This window comes from Danio rerio, chromosome 4 (assembly GCF_052040795.2).
Source record: "Danio rerio strain M-AB ecotype USA chromosome 4, GRCz13ab, whole genome shotgun sequence".
NCBI classification, from domain to species: Eukaryota; Metazoa; Chordata; class Actinopteri; order Cypriniformes; family Danionidae; genus Danio; species Danio rerio.
In genome coordinates this window covers 69,515,413-69,532,500 of record NC_141024.2, presented here as the reverse complement: position 1 = coordinate 69,532,500, position 17,088 = coordinate 69,515,413, and the positions used below count along the sequence as shown (strand labels likewise).

The following is a 17,088-nucleotide window of genomic DNA, read 5'->3' as shown; positions in this document are numbered from 1 at the left end:
CTAATGTGTGAAAATCACAACTTATAAAGATAACCTCTTAAATGGCAAATACTGCCATGTTTTTTGTAGATATTTGATGGATGTCAATAGTTTCTATGGTACAAGAACTCACATCGTCAGGCCCTTTTACCAGAAAATCCCTTCACTGATGAGATAATTCAGCATGTTCACTCACATACATACTCTCTCTGTCTCTCTTTCTCTCAGACACACACACACACACACACACACACACACAAACACACACATACTTGTTTTTGTGCATTGTGGGGGTCACCTGTCACGGTGGTTACGTAATGGGGACCGCCCTTTCTGATGATGTTAGAGACATAAAAAAAATAGTTTGCCACACAAAAACACAAACTATTTCATAAAATCACTTCAGATTTTGGATATTCCGCAATTTTATTTTTAGACCTGACACAGTGGTCACTTGTGGGGACATTTCAGGTTTTGTGTAGAAGTGGGGTCCGCCACATACACAACCGATTTTTAGACAAAGTGGGGACCAATTCTACACACACTTTACTGGTTTTGAGACAAAGTAAGGACCAGATCTACACACACATTACCGGTATTGAGTCAAAGTAAGGACTAGGTCTACACACACATTACCAGTATTGAGTCAAAGTAAGGACCAGGTCTACACACACATTACTGGTATTGAGTCAAAGTAAGGACCAGGTCTACACACACATTACTGGTATTGAGTCAAAGTAAGGACCAGGTCTACACACACATTACCGGTATTGAGTCAAAGTAAGGACCAGGTCTACACACACATCACTGGTTTTGAGTCAAAGTAGGGACCAGATCTACACACACATCACTGGTTTTGAGTCAAAGTAAGGACCAGGTCTACACACACATTACCGTTTTTTAGTCAAAGTAAGGACCAGGTCTACACACACATTACCGTTTTTTAGTCAAAGTAAGGACCAGTTCTACACACACATTACCGGTTTTTAGGCAACGTGGGGATCAGATCAGCACCCTTACTAATATTAAATTTTAAACCTCAATCAAGTAATTTGACAGTAAACTGCTTTAGAATTTTCATTTGAAGAGCAGGTCAGTTTATAAAAAATGTAATTTGAATACAGAAGGAACCTCAAGATCCAAACAGGAAATGGTCCAGAATAAATTTAATAAATGTTATATTTATTATAAATAATTTCCACAAAACCTTTAAACACAAAAAACAGTAAACACAAAATCCATGAAACTCTCTTGCATGTCTAAAAGCAGTTCTCATTGGGTATAACAAGCTTCCACATAACTCTTCCATGTCTGTATACACATTTAGTTAAGTGCAATAGCAAATAATATTAAACGGTTAGTTCACCCCAAAATGAAGATTCTGTTATTAATTCCTCTCCTTCATATTGTTTCAATCCCTTGCTGTCTATGGAGGATGAGGAGTTCTTGCACTTTATCTAAGTTATCTTCCTTTGAGTCTGAAGATGAATGAATGTCTCAGGGGGTTAGAGAGAGATGAGGGCAAGTAATTAATAATACAATGTACATTTGGGTAAACTCTTAAAACCCACCAGTATGTTCTATTTCTGTTTCTGTCGTATTTAAACTATTTGAAAAAAAAAAAAAAACATTAAAAATATTTAAAAATATATTTATAAAGAACTGAACCCCACAAATGCACAGAGACCTTCATCATATAACCAAGCCACCAAAACTCCAAATAGACATCATTTGTTAAGCATTAACTCTACATTAATAGTAAGCAGTTTATAAACACAGCTAGATGCTCTATTGTTGACTTATAAGCATGTGTAATGTGCTCAATTTTTGTGTTTTCATACTTTGTTTATAATTCATTTTTCATTACTAAATGAAGTATTGCATTATTTACAAACTGTCTAAGAATAATTGGTGTTTTTTAAGATCATTAAGAATGAGTAAATTTATACATTTACTATTCAGGCATATAATCAGGCCTAAAAAAAGAAAAAAAAAAAAAAGAAAATCCAATCGGTTCACTCTGAGCAGAATTTATATTTTTTCGGTTCTGTTCTTGCGTTCCTTAATAGACAAAATATTCCGAAAACAGTTTTCTAGAAAAAAAAACAAAAAACAAAAAAACTTTATTTAATTACAAAGTATTGCAGGGCTCTAGAGTGCTCTGTTTTTTAATGGTGCAACTAAAAAATCTATACGAGGGGTAAGATTAAATGAATTTTCAATAAGTATCATTAAAGATATATTTATAATATGAACTTGTTTTTGGTTATTGATTGACACGCTGTTTAAAGGCGCTACACACAGCCCCACTCCTTGGTATCGAGCGCAGGCCCGGCGCTACATTTAGATGTTGTATAATATGAAATAGCAGTAAAAATTATGAAAATTGTTATGAAATAGTTTTTCAGTCATGTAGCCGAATAAAAATATTTAGTACACTGCACAGTGCAATTATTATTTAAATTTATTATATCCATTATTATTAATATTAGTAAAATCTTTTTTAAAAATTTACTTTAGGCTATACTGCTATTTGCTCATGCAAAATTAAACACCAGAAAATATATCGTAGGCCTATATTAAGAGCTAAATTACAGTTAGCATCATAATTAGTTCAATTATGTGCTGTAGGCTATTGATTGACCAACACCCCCTGTATACAGTTTACCCACTGCAGGTCTACAGTTCTGATGTGTATTTTGAATTACTTGTTTTAAATGACAGTAAGACATGCTATATTTAGTTTTTATAGTAAAATATACATTATAATCCAGTACAAAGTAAAATAATGTTTATAAATGGCCTATTGGCAGCGTATAGCCGTTAAGCTTATAGTCTAAGCATGTCATTTATTTATTATTAACATAAATTACAAACTAGCATCCTTATGATTTTATTTCGTTTCTGTATATTTTTATCAAACGAAAAATGCAATGAGTTATACTTTGGTTTTAATTTTATTAGAAATTTAATAGCCGATTAGGCAACACTACTTCTACATGTCATTGGCTCTGATTGCGTTTTTTACAGATAACCTATTTACAAAGATTTTTATTAAACAAATGCACTACCACAAGATATTTTTGTAGGTGTAAAAATCTAAAAAGTATCATTATCATATTCTTGCCTTATTCATCTTTAATATGAATATAAAATTGAACACATTCATTGATTAAACTAGGGATGCTAACGATCACTCGATTGATTTATTGTCGGCAACCCTTTAAAACCGATAGACCTTATCGATGACCGATTAAGCATGGGCATTTAATAAGTTATGCTTTGCTCTTTGAGATGCGTCCACGATTTCACACATTACATAATCAAGTGTGCGCAGTTTAGGCTACGTTACCCTATGGAGTCGTGCACTCTCTTGACTTTGCATATTGGTTATGCACATACTGGTCATACCTATTATGCTCAGATCTCGTTTATCCGCTGGTGCTGCCATTAATCCGCTGGTCAAGTAATCAAAAAGTAGGCTACATTACGTTTAATTATGGGCAGGTTATTAAGACCAAACATTGGTTGTGCAAACTGTATTACGTTCTCTAAAATTTTAAAGTGTTTTAAGCTACATTATCTTTTATAGACTGGCATAGGCCTAAATACGCATCACGGCCAGACATTTATAGTTTATATAAAAACGAGCGTCACCGTCACATTTGTTCACATGCTTTAAATTAATGCTTTTTGTCTCCCAAATTCATATAATAAAGAGAACGATAAAATAACATTATTAACCGTTTAACTGTAAACATTTCTGTTCAGAACGATTAAAGTTGATCTTTTTTTTTCGGTTTTCGTTTCTGTTCCTGAAAAATGTCATTTGATTCTGTTTTTCGTTTCCGTTCCTTGAACCGGTTTGGAGCCCTGCATATAATACGTTTTTCTGCATGTTAAATAATGCTTTATTAACTCAACTTCATGCAGTTTTGTAATCTAATCTAAAGTGAGGAATATTGATGCTTTATAAATCCCTTATAAATGACAATTAAAGGCTCAGAATCATTCATTTATTCATTTATTTTCATTTTGGTTTTCTCTCTTTATTAATCCGGGGTCGCAACAGCGGATTGAACCACCAACTTATCCAGCACGTTTTTATGCAGCAGATGCCCCTCCAGCTGAAACCCATCCCTGGGACACATCCTTACACATACACACTCATTCACGCTCATTTACTACGGACTATTTTAGGCTACCCAATTCACCTGTACCGCATGTAGGAGCACCTGGAGGAAACCCACACTAACACAGGGAGAACTTGCAAACTTTACACAGAAATGCCAACTGACCCAGCCAGGGCTCGAACCAGCGACCTTCTTGCTGTGAGGTGACAGCACTACCTACTGTGTATCAAATAAACAATAAGTATTTGCAATCGTACCTAAACAAATACAATTACTGTAAATTTTAAACATTGCTGAATAACAGGAGTGTCGAAATACAACATCATTTGATAAAACAACCATATAATAATTTAACAATACATTACGTGTAAAGCAATTTTATATTTAGACAAGATTGCAATGATTTACTTTTCATTTGATACAGTTTCATTTGAGCATCTTGTAATAAGTAGAAATTAATAGTCATTTTTTCCTGTATATAATGTAACTGAGCCTTATATTGTCATTTATAATGGATTTATAAAGCATGAATAGTCCTCGCTTTAGATTAGATCACAAAACTGCATGAAGTTGAGTTCATAAAGCATTTATTAACATACTAAACAACTTATTATATGCCTGAATAATAAGAATTATCAATGTTATTTTGAATAGTTTATTAATCATTTACTTGCACATTCTGAATTATCTAAAAAAAAAACACCAACTACTTTTAAATATCTGGTTTGTTAATGATGTATTTTTCATTACTAAATTAAGTATTGCATTATTTACCAAGTATGAAAACAATCATTAAGTACATTATAATTGTGCTTATAAGTCAATAATATTTGTAATTTATATTTATAAATATAATTTATAAACTGCTTACTAATGTCTATTAATGTAGCGTTAATGCTTAACAAACGTTCAACTAACTATTTGCTAATGTTTCATAAATAATTCATTGTGTGCAGTTATTATAGTGTTACCCAACATTTATATATCTTTATTAATCAGGCATATAGTAATGGTTACTCTGTCTGATAATAAATGCTTTATGAACTCAACTTCATGCAGTTTTGTGAGCTAATGTAAAGTGAGGACTATTGATGCTTTATAAATCCCTTATAAATGACAATTAAAATCTCAGCTATATTCTAAACAGAAAAAAGAAATAAATTAAAAGGGGGAGTGATTGGCGCGGTAGGTAGTGCTGTCGCCTCACAGCAAGAAGGTCGCTGGGTCACTGGTCTGAACCTCGGCTCAGTTGGCATTTCTGTGAGAAGTTTGCATGTTCTCCCTGCATTCGTGTGGGTTTCCTCCGGTAGCAAAGGCACAGTCCAAAGACATGCTACAGGTGAATTGGGAAGGCTAAATTGTCCGTAGTGTATGAGTGTGACAGGCCCATATGACAGCCTGGCCGGAATGGTGTAAAAAAGTCGTTATCATATGGACAAGTCTAAAACTGAAGGACTTGTTCCAAAAAGAGCCGACCCTGCAATCATACCGGACTAAGGCCAAAGAAGATATATATATATATTTTTTTTTCATTAATTTCAAGATACACAAATGAAACTTTCTAATGAAAAATAAATCTTTGCAATCTTATCAAAATATAAAATTACTGTACAGTGCAAACATCACAGAAACACTGAAATGAATATTGTCATATTGTTAATTGTTGTTTTGAAATGATGTTGTACTTTTATTTTGCAATGTTTAAACTTTACAGAATTTTTTTAATAAGATTGCAAAGATTTATTGTTCATTAGATACTGAGCCTTAAATTGACATTTATAAGGGATTTATCAACTATAAACAGTCTTTAGGTCACAAAACTGCATGAAGTTGTGTTATTATAGCATTTACGAACACACATGGTTACAATTACTGCCTGAATATAACATGTATAAATGTTCATTTGAATAGTTTATTAATCATTTATTAACTCATTCTGAATTATCTTAAAAACCACCAACTACTCTTATATACAAATAGTTTGTAAATAATGCAATACATAATATAGTAATGAAAAATGAATGAGTAACAAAGCATGAAAATACAATTTAGTCAAGTCAAGAATACAGCATTTGAAGCTGTATTTATAAACTGCTTCCTAAAGTCTATTAATGTAGAGTTAGTGCTAAACTAATGATGTATAGTGTGCAGTTACTATGAAAGTGTTATTCAGAGTCGAGATTCAGTTTTTAATATAAAAATCCAAAGCTGACCAATCTCTGGTTTTTAGAGCCAATGGTTCAGCTTTCACCACAGCATGTACTTCCTGTTTGCTCCAGGATCTTCTCTTTATGGGACCTATGGGTGGTTAAAATATAAAAAAGTGGTTTTAGTTGCATAAATGTTCAGTCATTTTTACAACATGTGCTGTTATGTTAGTTTAATATTGTGATAGAAAATGCTAGAAAAATATGTCTTGCCTATTATTAAAAATACTTAAGATGGAGATGGATTAAAAAATACTTATTATTAAATTCAAAACTGGTTAATGGGGTTACACTTTATTCCATAGTCCAGTTTAGACATTCTTCTAACTATGCGTAACTCTGCAACTATGTTAATTATCTCACCGTAAAGTATTATGTATTAGAGTATTTGCATACTGTTAGAATGTTCAATAAGACTAATGCTCATCTGATTATTAGTAGAGTATTAGCAGACTGTTAGAATGTTCAATAAGACTAACGCTCATCTGATTATCAGTAGAGCAGTGGTTCTCAAACTGTGGTACGTGTACCACTAGTGGTACGCGGGCTTCCTTCTAGTGGTACGCGGAGGAATGAAATATGTCATGTACATGCTACATATATTTTAAAATTTATCAAAAATGATGTATATAATATGCCATATATGACACATAGCCTATATTTCTGAGGTAATCTGCCACGTTTTTTTTATCTGAGCAGAGTTGTAGCCGCTTTACTGAGCCTACTACGCTACTGTATTTCAATACTGCTCATTTTTGGTGGTACTTGGAGAGACAATTTTTTTCTGAGGTGGTACTTGATGAAAAAAGTTTGAGAACCACTGCAGTAAAGTATTAGCAGACTGTTAGCTGAAGTTTAGCTCAAAACACTACACTGTAACACATATCTGTTAATTACCAGTTCCTGTATTTTGTGATTTACAAGTGTTTTTTTTGTTTTTTGTTGGTGAACTGCATTATGGGATGTTGATCTCTGCTCTGTGCACTTTTGATGTTGAAAATTCAACTCTACAGTTTAACAAAGTGACTTTTACTGACATTTTAGTAGTTTGAAATAATATAATGTATAAGAAATAATATATAGAGATAAATAAGTCTTTAGAATAACAGAAAATGTACCGGCAGTTTATTACAAGGTTTCTGTAGCATAATATACAACAACAACCCAAACAAAAAGTCACTTTTTTTTACTTTTTAAGATTAAAAGTTATTGGAAGAAAGATCAAGATCCCATAATGCAATTCAAAAGCAGAAACAAACAGATTTCATAAAAACATGAATCACAAATTATGAAAAACTGCTAATTTAATTATTATTACTTATTTTTATTAATTTTAGAGTGTAGAGTATTAGCTGACAGTTAAGGTTACCTCAATAAAACCAACTCTCATTGGTCTCAGTAAATAGTACAGCAGACTGTTAGGTTACGCTCAAAATTAGTACAATATGACTAACTCTTATATAAATTTAGTAGAGCATTAGCAGTGTTGATTCTAACAGACAGTCTAATGGCTGTTAGTTGACAAGTAGTTGCAGTTACTTGTAGTTAGTAGTAGTAGTAGATTATCAAAATAAAGTGTAACCAGATATGCAATTAGTATATTTTTCCAAAGTATTTAGCAATATTGTTTAACTAACATGAAATGAGACATCAAGTGCGACTGTAATGAAATCATCATGGAAGTAATGTGCTTCTGTCCTGTTTTACCCTACATGTTATGTAAATGAGCTTGTGCATTTGGACTTGCACAATAACACAAGTCAGTCACAAATTAACTTAAATGATCATACCTCTCTTTTTTGTGAATGCTGGGTCTGCATCACTATCTTCACAGACACTGTACCATGGTGATGATACTTGAGGGGACTCTGAAAGTAAAAATCAAGTCTGAGAGTTGACTTCTCTGCAGAAAGCTTACCAAAATATTTATTTGATTTTGTGTTGTTCTTTTTAATGGGTAAAATCGTGTGATGGTAGCTTAAATATAGTTTTCAAACATAGCACATACATATCATGATAAAAATTAACATTCTGAAAAAAGAAAAATTCTGATCAGAAAAATAAATAATATTTTTACCTTTTAGACTGGACTTCACCTCCTCCAAAATCACGATCCACTGTAACTTTCTCTGAATGTAAAAACCCACACAAAAATACATCATTTAAAACAATATGGTATATGTTTGCAAATACAAATGTGTATATAACATCCAGAAAATCTGGCACTGTATTACATGTTTGTGTGTAAACCCACGATTTGATCAAGATTCCACCCTTTAAAATCTGCCGAGCGTCTGTTTTCAAGTCCCAGAAAAACTGAGTTGTGGGAACAGAGCAGTTCTCTTCTGCAGTCATACATTCATAACACACACATACATATGAAGAGTTAGGTTGCAAAATGCGATAAACGGCATTTTTTGACATTTGGATTTTATTATTGGAAATCACTGTTCAGATGTACCTTAATCTATGTGTGAATTGCTGCCACTAATAACATTTAAGAATGCACATTTTAGGCCAAGTACAAAACGTATTTTTTTTTCACAAAACGCAATTTCCGTCAGACCAGTTACTTTACAAAGTGCGATATAACAGTTAGAGAACGTTCAGGATGCAGCGCGAGCTTAGCATCCCCTGGGAAGAGGGTCATCGCCGGTGAAGTGCTCAGAGTTTGCTCATTGATTTAGCGATAGAAGATGAAGTCTTCAACTTCACAAAAATTTATAAAAAGGCCACAAAAGTGGACCAGAATAAGATACTTCTGCGTCAACAATACACAAATGCAGCACGGAACGAGTCTCCGCTGATGTCAAGAGAAGGCCTAGGAGCGCCTTTTTCCCTACTCCCCATCACAAGATACCTGTCTGCAAGGCGACATTTCCAAGTGTCCTTTATAAGTTTATTTTTTAAATAATTTCTTACATGTAGCTGAGTAGCCTATCTGAAGATTTATTTATGCGGTTGCAGCTATTATTTATAATTTATTCTTGTTGTTGTTGATTTATTACAAAGGAACTTAAAGGGCACATGTTGTTATGGAGAAAACGGTTTAGCTTTTTCACAACCAAATAAATAAGCTATTATTATTATTATTACAGTGAAATAATTCATTAAATATGACATAGCGAGGCAAGTTTGTGTCACGGACTCAGCTCCGCCCGCTCTAATCATACAGGTTTGGTTTTCTGCAGCGGTGTGGAAGGAGCCGCCCTCCACTCTTTCTGTACCAAGCTAAAGGTCATTTATTTAACTAACTTAATCTTACTTATCAAACAAAACATTGATTCACTAGCTTTTGGTAATGGTATTAATGTAGTATAATATAGCCTAAGGTGGATGTAGCGTTTTGCAAAAAAAAAAATAAAATAAAGTTATGTTATGTTGTGTACATTCTGGCCAAATCTAACTTAGAATCTTATTATTATTAATCAATCTTTGCATATATTATTCCATATATTTATGGTGTATAGTTTTTAAGATGTTTGACAATGTGGGTTGGATTAATATGTAGCATTTTGGCATGTTTTTTTACTTAATTATAGACATAAAATTAAATAAAAAATATCCTGGATTTGAAAATATTGTGTTCCTGGCCTTCACTGAGCTCAAGTTATAGTTTAATGTACAAAAATTGTGAATGAACTTGACTGTAAATGTCATGAAAAATAATGTCAAAATAACCAACATTTTTTTAAATGGATATATCTCGTTCTGCAATGAAACTCTTCATATACAGTTGAAGTCAGAATTATTAGCCCCCCTGAATTATTAGACAGCTTGTTTATTATTTTCCCAATTTCTGTTTAACGGAGAGAAGACTTTTTTCAACACATTTCTAAACATAATAGTTTTAATAACTATTTCTAATAATCATTTCTAATAATGGACTTATTTTCTCTTTGCCATGACGACAGTAAATAATATTAGACTAGATATTCTTTAAGACACTTCTATACAGCTTAAAGTGAAATTTAAAGGCTTCACTAGGGTAATTAGGTTAACTAGGCAGGTTAGGGTAATTAGTCAAGTTATTGTATAATGATGGTTTGTTCTGTAGATTATCGAGAAAAAAATATAGCTTAAAGAGGCTAATAATTTTGTCCCTTAAATGGTGTTTAAAAAAATGTAAACTGTTTTTATTCTAGTCAAAATAAAACAAATAAGACTTTTTCCAGAAGAAAAAAATATTATCAGACATAGACAGCAGTACTCAAGGTTCGCGGTCTCCACTATGTCAGGCCTTACTGTGTGTGTATTGAGGACTAAGTGTGTTTAACAGCTTCTCTAACATGCCTCTGGTCCCCACAATGTCAGTGCATATGTTCACCAATTAGGACACACACTCTGTTTCATTTCTATATTTTGATTAAGTTAAATAATTACAATTAAATACACCACTACTACAACAACAACTACTACTACTACAACTAATAATAATAATAATAATAATAATAATAATAATAATTGTTATTATTATTATTATTATAAACACACCTCATTAGAGTTGTGGGTCTCCTACTGGAGCAGAGCAGTTCTCTTCCTCTGTCATATGGTCATCCTTCAATAAAAGCTGAAAAAAATAAAATGTATATATATATATATATATATATATATATATATATATATATATATATATATATATATATATATATATATATATATATATATATATATATATATATATATATATATATATATATATATATATATTGTAGCAAGGCAGAGGGAAAACAGCGGCACAACAGGATGAGTTTACAGACAAGTCCCCGGAGGGTGCTTTATTTACAAAGTGAATGTGATGAAAAAGGTGCTCTTCTTTAGGGTGAGGTGCTCTGGTGCTCCGGGAAGTAGGTGAAGGACAGTGAGTAGTCGGGTGAAGGATCGTCACGAGCTGGAGTCCGCTAAGGAGAGACAGAGAGACAAGCATTAGCACAGGGAGTCATAGAATGAATGAAGCTCATCTTCTCCTGGCGTAGGTTGGGCTTATATGTCTCTCCGCTTGATGTCCTCCAGCTGTGTGCGATCCTGGCTTGATGAAGGTCCAGCTGGGTGAAATTAGCGACCACGGCGACGTGGCATATAATTGCTCGCTACATTCCCCCCCCCTTAGCGTCGTCCTGGTCCTGGGTGTCCTGCGGAGAAAAGGTAGAGTATTGTGAGGGGGGGTAGAATGGTTTGACAGACCTGCCCATCCTGACCATAGCCTTGAGAGCCCGTCGGCGTTTCCGTGGGAGGCCCCGGCTCGATGTTGCACTGTGAAGTTATAATCCTGGAGCGACAGGAACCATCTGGTGACTCGAGCGTTGTTATTTTTCGCTGTTGACATCCATTGAAGTGGAGCGTGGTCGGTCACCAGGGTGAATCTTCTGCAAAGGAGATAATACCTGAGCTCCAGGATTGCCCACTTGATCGCCAGGGCCTCTTTCTCCACCGTGGCATACCGGGTCTCTGCAGGGGTAAGCTTCCGACTCACGTACATGATAGGGTGTTCTTCATCGCCGTGGACCTGGGAGAGGACCGCGCCCAGGCCCGAGTCGGAAGCGTCTGTCTGTAGGATGAAGGGGCAGCCGAAGTCAGGTGCGTGCAGTACCAGAGAAGATGTTAGTGCCGTCTTCAGGGCTTGGAACGCGCCATCTGCTTCCCTGTTCCATTGTATCTTCTCTGGCTGCCCCTTTCTGGTCAGGTCTGTCAACGGGCTGGCTATGGATGAGAAATTGGGAATGAAACATCTATAGTAGCCCGCTAACCCCAGAAATGCACGTACCTGGGTCTTTGTGGTGGGTTGTGGAGTTTCTTGTAGTGCTCTGATCTTGTTCTGTTGTGGCTGTATGAGACCTCTACCGATGTGGAAACCGAGGTATTTTGCTTCTGCTAGACCCAGGTGGCATTTCTTGGGATTAGCTGTGAGCCCAGCCCTACGAAGATCAAGGAGCACCCTCCGCAACCGGGATAGATGTTCTTCCCATGACTCGGAGTGGACGATTAGGTCGTCGAGGTATGCTGCTGCATACGGCTGGTGGGGTCTCAGCAGGATGTCCATCATACGCTGGAATGTTGCTGGAGCCCCGTGGAGCCCGAAGGGAAGAACCCGGTATTGCCAGTGCCCACCGGGAGTGGAGAAGGCGGTTTTCTCCTTGGCGCTTTCACTTAGTGGTAGTTGCCAGTAGCCTTTGGTGAGGTCGATCGTGGATATGAATCGGGCTCCACCCAGCCGATCCAGCAGCTCGTCCACCCGAGGCATGGGGTACCCGTCGAATTTGGAAATTTCGTTCAGCTTCCTGAAGTCATTGCAGAAGCGGAGGGTGCCGTCGGGTTTGGGGACCATCACTATGGGGCTGGACCACGGGCTACGAGATGGTTCGATGATTCCCAATTTCCTCATCTTTTGGATCTCCTCGTTGATAGCCAGCCGGCGAGCTTCGGGTACTCGATAAGGCCTCTGCCGGACGATGGTGCCAGGTGGGGTGATGATGTCGTGCTGGATGATGGTGGTTCGGCCCGGTTTCTCTGAGAACACATCCCTGAACTGACCGACCAAGGCTTGCAGCTCCGCCTTCTGGTTCGGTGAGAGTTGCTCACCTATATGGACAACGGGAGAAGTTTCTTCTGAGAAGGCAACTAGATGACCTGGAGCTGCAACCCATTTCTTCATCAAGTTGATGTGGTAAAGTTGTTCTTCTCTTCTTCGTCCCGGTTGACGTACTCGATAGTTTACCGGCCCTACCCTTTCTACCACTGTATATGGCCCCTTCCAGGATGCCAAAAACTTCGAGGTGGTGGTAGGTATCAGGATCATTACCTTGTCCCCTGGGTGGAACTCTCTGGGTTGGGCGGGCCGGTTATATAATCGCTGTTGGGCGCGCTGGGCTTCGGTCAGATGTTGCTTGACGATGGGCGTGACTTTCTCTATTCGTCCTCTCATGTCCCGCACGTGCTCAATTACTGACCGTTGTGGGGCTGGCTCTTGTTCCCACGCTTGACGAGCCACATCCAATAGCCCTCGTGGTTGGCGGCCGAACAGCAATTCAAATGGTGTGAAACCTGTAGATCCTTGGGGAACTTCTCTGATTCCGAAAAGCACGTACGGGATCATGAGGTCCCAGTCGCGCCCATCCTCTGCCACCACCCTGCGGAGCATCTGCTTCAGCGTCTTGTTAAAGCGCTCCACCAAGCCATCAGTCTGCGGATGATAAACAGAGGTTTTTATTTGCTTTACCTTTAGGAGGCGGCAGAGGTCTGCCATCAACCGGGACATAAATGGGGTGCCCTGGTCGGTCAGTATCTCTGCTGGTATTCCTACTCGGCTGCATAATAAAAACAGCTCCTTAGCGATTGCCGATGACGTGGCTTTTCTCAGAGGGATCGCTTCTGGATATCTGGTGGCGTAGTCGAGGATGACAAGGATGTGTTCATGTCCCCGGGCCGACTTCGGCAAAGGCCCTATCAAGTCCATGCCAATGCGGTTGAAGGGCACCTCAATGATGGGTAATGGTATCAGAGGGCTGGGGGGTGGTCGTTGGGGAGACGTTCTTTGGCAGATGTCGCATGCCTGACAATACCTCTTTACTTCTCCATCCAACCCGGGCCAGTGGAAACGATCTCTGATCCTCTTGATCGTGTTGGCTGCTCCTAGATGTCCTGCCATCGGGTGAGTATGTGCCAGTTCTAGAACAGTCTCCCTTTTGGTCCTCGGGACGACCAATAGCGTCTTTGTTTCCCCCCGCCTCTCTGCGACACAGTACAGCAGACCATTTTGCACAATAAAATGTGGGAGGGGGTGAGGGCTGGGAAACCGTTCGTTACCGTCTATGATCCGGACTTGTGGCCAGCAGTGCTTCAACGTTTCGTCTCACGCTGTGCTCTTCCGAAATCGCCACCTGCGGTAATCTGTTGGAAAAGATCATAGTACAGGTTAGCCGATGATGACTCACCCCCTCTGTCGCTCTCGGTGGCCATCAGCGCTGGTTGGCGGTCCCGTGGAGCCCGTCCCTTGCTGTTCTTCTTTGCCCGAGCCGATCGAGCCTGATGGTGGGTGAGGAGATCATCGAACCCCGGCCAGTCTCTGCCCAGAAGGAGGGGTACTGGAAGATCTGGGACCACTCCTACTTCGATGCGCCAGCTTCCCGACTTCGTCGCTATGGTGACCCTTTGGGCGGGTACGTGGCGGGTATCACCGTGTATGCATGTAATCGGGACTCGACCTTTCCCTTCTTGATGGTATTTTAATGTGTTTGGGTGGACCAGTGTTATTGCACTTCCTGTATCCAGTGTGGCCGTCTGCGTTTTCCCGTCTAAACATACTTTTCGGGTGGGAGCTTCGGGAGGGACGTTGCGGTGTACCACGCACCCTGCCGTCCAGGCCGGGGCCGAGAGTGTTGTTGGCTCTGTGGGCATCGGCTCGTTGACTGGGCTGGGGACCGCCGGTCTGCTGCCTGGTCGTGCTGTGCCCTCCACCGGTCGCCATGGCGCATTTACCCTCCGGGGTGGCAGAGCCGCTCTCTCCCCAGTCTCCCGGGCCACGTGAGCTTCCGCCAGCTCCACCGCCTCCACCAAAGCGGCCAGCGAGTCGGGGTTCCTCATGCTGGTAAGTGTGCGGAGCCGTCTGGGTAGCGCCCTCATCATCTTTTCAATGACTAATTTCTCAGCGACCTGGACTGCAGTTGGATCTCCTCCCAGTAACCATAATCTTCCCAATCTGGATAAGTTGGCTGCTTGGGTCCGAACCGGCTGTTTGTCATCATATGACCACTGAGAAAATTGTTGTGCTGCGCTTATATTGGAGAGTCCCATTCTGGCGAGTATCTCCTTTTTCAATGCTTTATAGTCGTCATTTTTCGGTGTCTCTAATGCGAAATAAGCTCTTTGAGCTTCTCCAGTCAGGAATGGCGCTAACATCCTCGCCCAACTTTCCTTCGGCCATCTCTCTCTTTCCGCAATTACCTCAAAGGTGTGCAGGTAAGCATCAATATCGTCCAGGTCGCTGAGTTTTGTGATAAATCTATGGGCGCTCACCTCAGAAAACTGGCTGGAACCGGCCGCTTGGCGGAGCTGTTGTTCCATAAGATCTTGTCTGGCGGTGAGTTGTTCAGTTATCACTTGTTGTCTTCTTGAGATTTCCGCTAGATGGCGTACTACCTCTTCGATCGACATGACTCAGGAGGGGATGACAGCCGAGTAAGAGAGCGTGAGTGAGAGAGAGAGCGGATGCCTGTCTGTAAAAAGAAGAAAACAGAGAAAATTCTGTGGTTACTTCTTCTTACTGGTAAGTGCTGAATTTTTTTCCCTCTGAAAAAGCGCGCATTCTCCACCAGTTGTAGCGAGGCAGAGGGAAAACAGCGGCACAACAGGATGAGTTTACAGACAAGTCCCCGGAGGGTGCTTTATTTACAAAGTGAATGTGATGAAAAAGGTGCTCTTCTTTAGGGTGAGGTGCTCTGGTGCTCCGGGAAGTAGGTGAAGGACAGTGAGTAGTCGGGTGAAGGATCGTCACGAGCTGGAGTCCGCTAAGGAGAGACAGAGAGACAAGCATTAGCACAGGGAGTCATAGAATGAATGAAGCTCATCTTCTCCTGGCGTAGGTTGGGCTTATATGTCTCTCCGCTTGATGTCCTCCAGCTGTGTGCGATCCTGGCTTGATGAAGGTCCAGCTGGGTGAAATTAGCGACCAGGGCGACGTGGCATATAATTGCTCGCTACAATATATATATATATATATATATATATATATATATATATATATATATATATATATATATATATATTAGTTAGACAGTAGTACTCAAGGGTCCCGGTCCCTTACTACTACTACTACTAATAAAAATAATAACAACAACATTAAACACACCTCATCAGAGTTGTGGGTCACGTACTGGAGCAGAGCAGTTCTCTTCCTCTGTCATAAGGTCATCCTTCAATATAAGCTGAATATAAAAAAATTTATATTAGTTAGACAGCAGTACTCAAGGGTTCCGGTCCCCACTATGTCAGACCGTACTGTGTGTGTATTCAGGACTAAGTGTGTTTCACAGCTTCTCTAACATGCCTCTGGTCCCCACAATGTTACACTAGTGCATACATTCAAAAATTAGGACACACACTCTGTTTCATTTCTATATTTTGATTAAGTTAAATAATTACAATTAAATGCACCACTACTACAACAACAACTACTACTACTACAACAACTAGTAATAATAATAACAACAACAACAACAACAACAATATTAATAAACACACCTCATAAGAGAGTTGTGGGTCTCGTACTGGAGCAGAGCTGTTCTCTTCCTCTGTCATATGGTCATACTTCAGCAAACCTGAATATAAAAAATATATATATTAGTTAGACAGCAGTACTCAAGGGTTCCGGTCCCCACTATGTCAGACCGTACTGTGTGTGTATTCAGGACTAAGTGTGTTTCACAGCTTCTCTAACATGCCTCTGGTCCCCACAATGTTACACTAGTGCATATGTTCATACATTAGGACACACACTCTGTTTCATTTCTAGATTTTGATTAAGTTAAATAATTACAATTAAATGCACCACTACTACAACAACAACTACTGCTACTACTACTACTACTACTACTACTACTACTACTACTACTAATAATAATAATAATAACAACAACAACAATAATAAACACACCTCAACAGAGTTGTGAGTCTCGTACTGGAGCAGAGCAGTTCTCTTCCTCTGTCATATGGTCATCCTTCAATAAAAGCTGAATATAAAAAAATTTATATTAGTTAGACAGCAGTACTCAAGG

The 17,088-nt window shown here is 38.6% G+C and overlaps 1 long non-coding RNA gene across 1 annotated transcript; it reads left to right on the top strand.

The window, feature by feature from the left end:
- The first annotated feature begins 5,642 nt into the window (after positions 1-5,642).
- LOC148682380 (uncharacterized) lies at positions 5,643-9,898 on the top strand. The gene is made up of 2 exons (XR_015942955.1): positions 5,643-6,724; positions 7,465-9,898. It is a non-coding gene; the product is annotated as an uncharacterized LOC148682380 (long non-coding RNA).
- Positions 9,899-17,088: the final 7,190 nt, after the last annotated feature.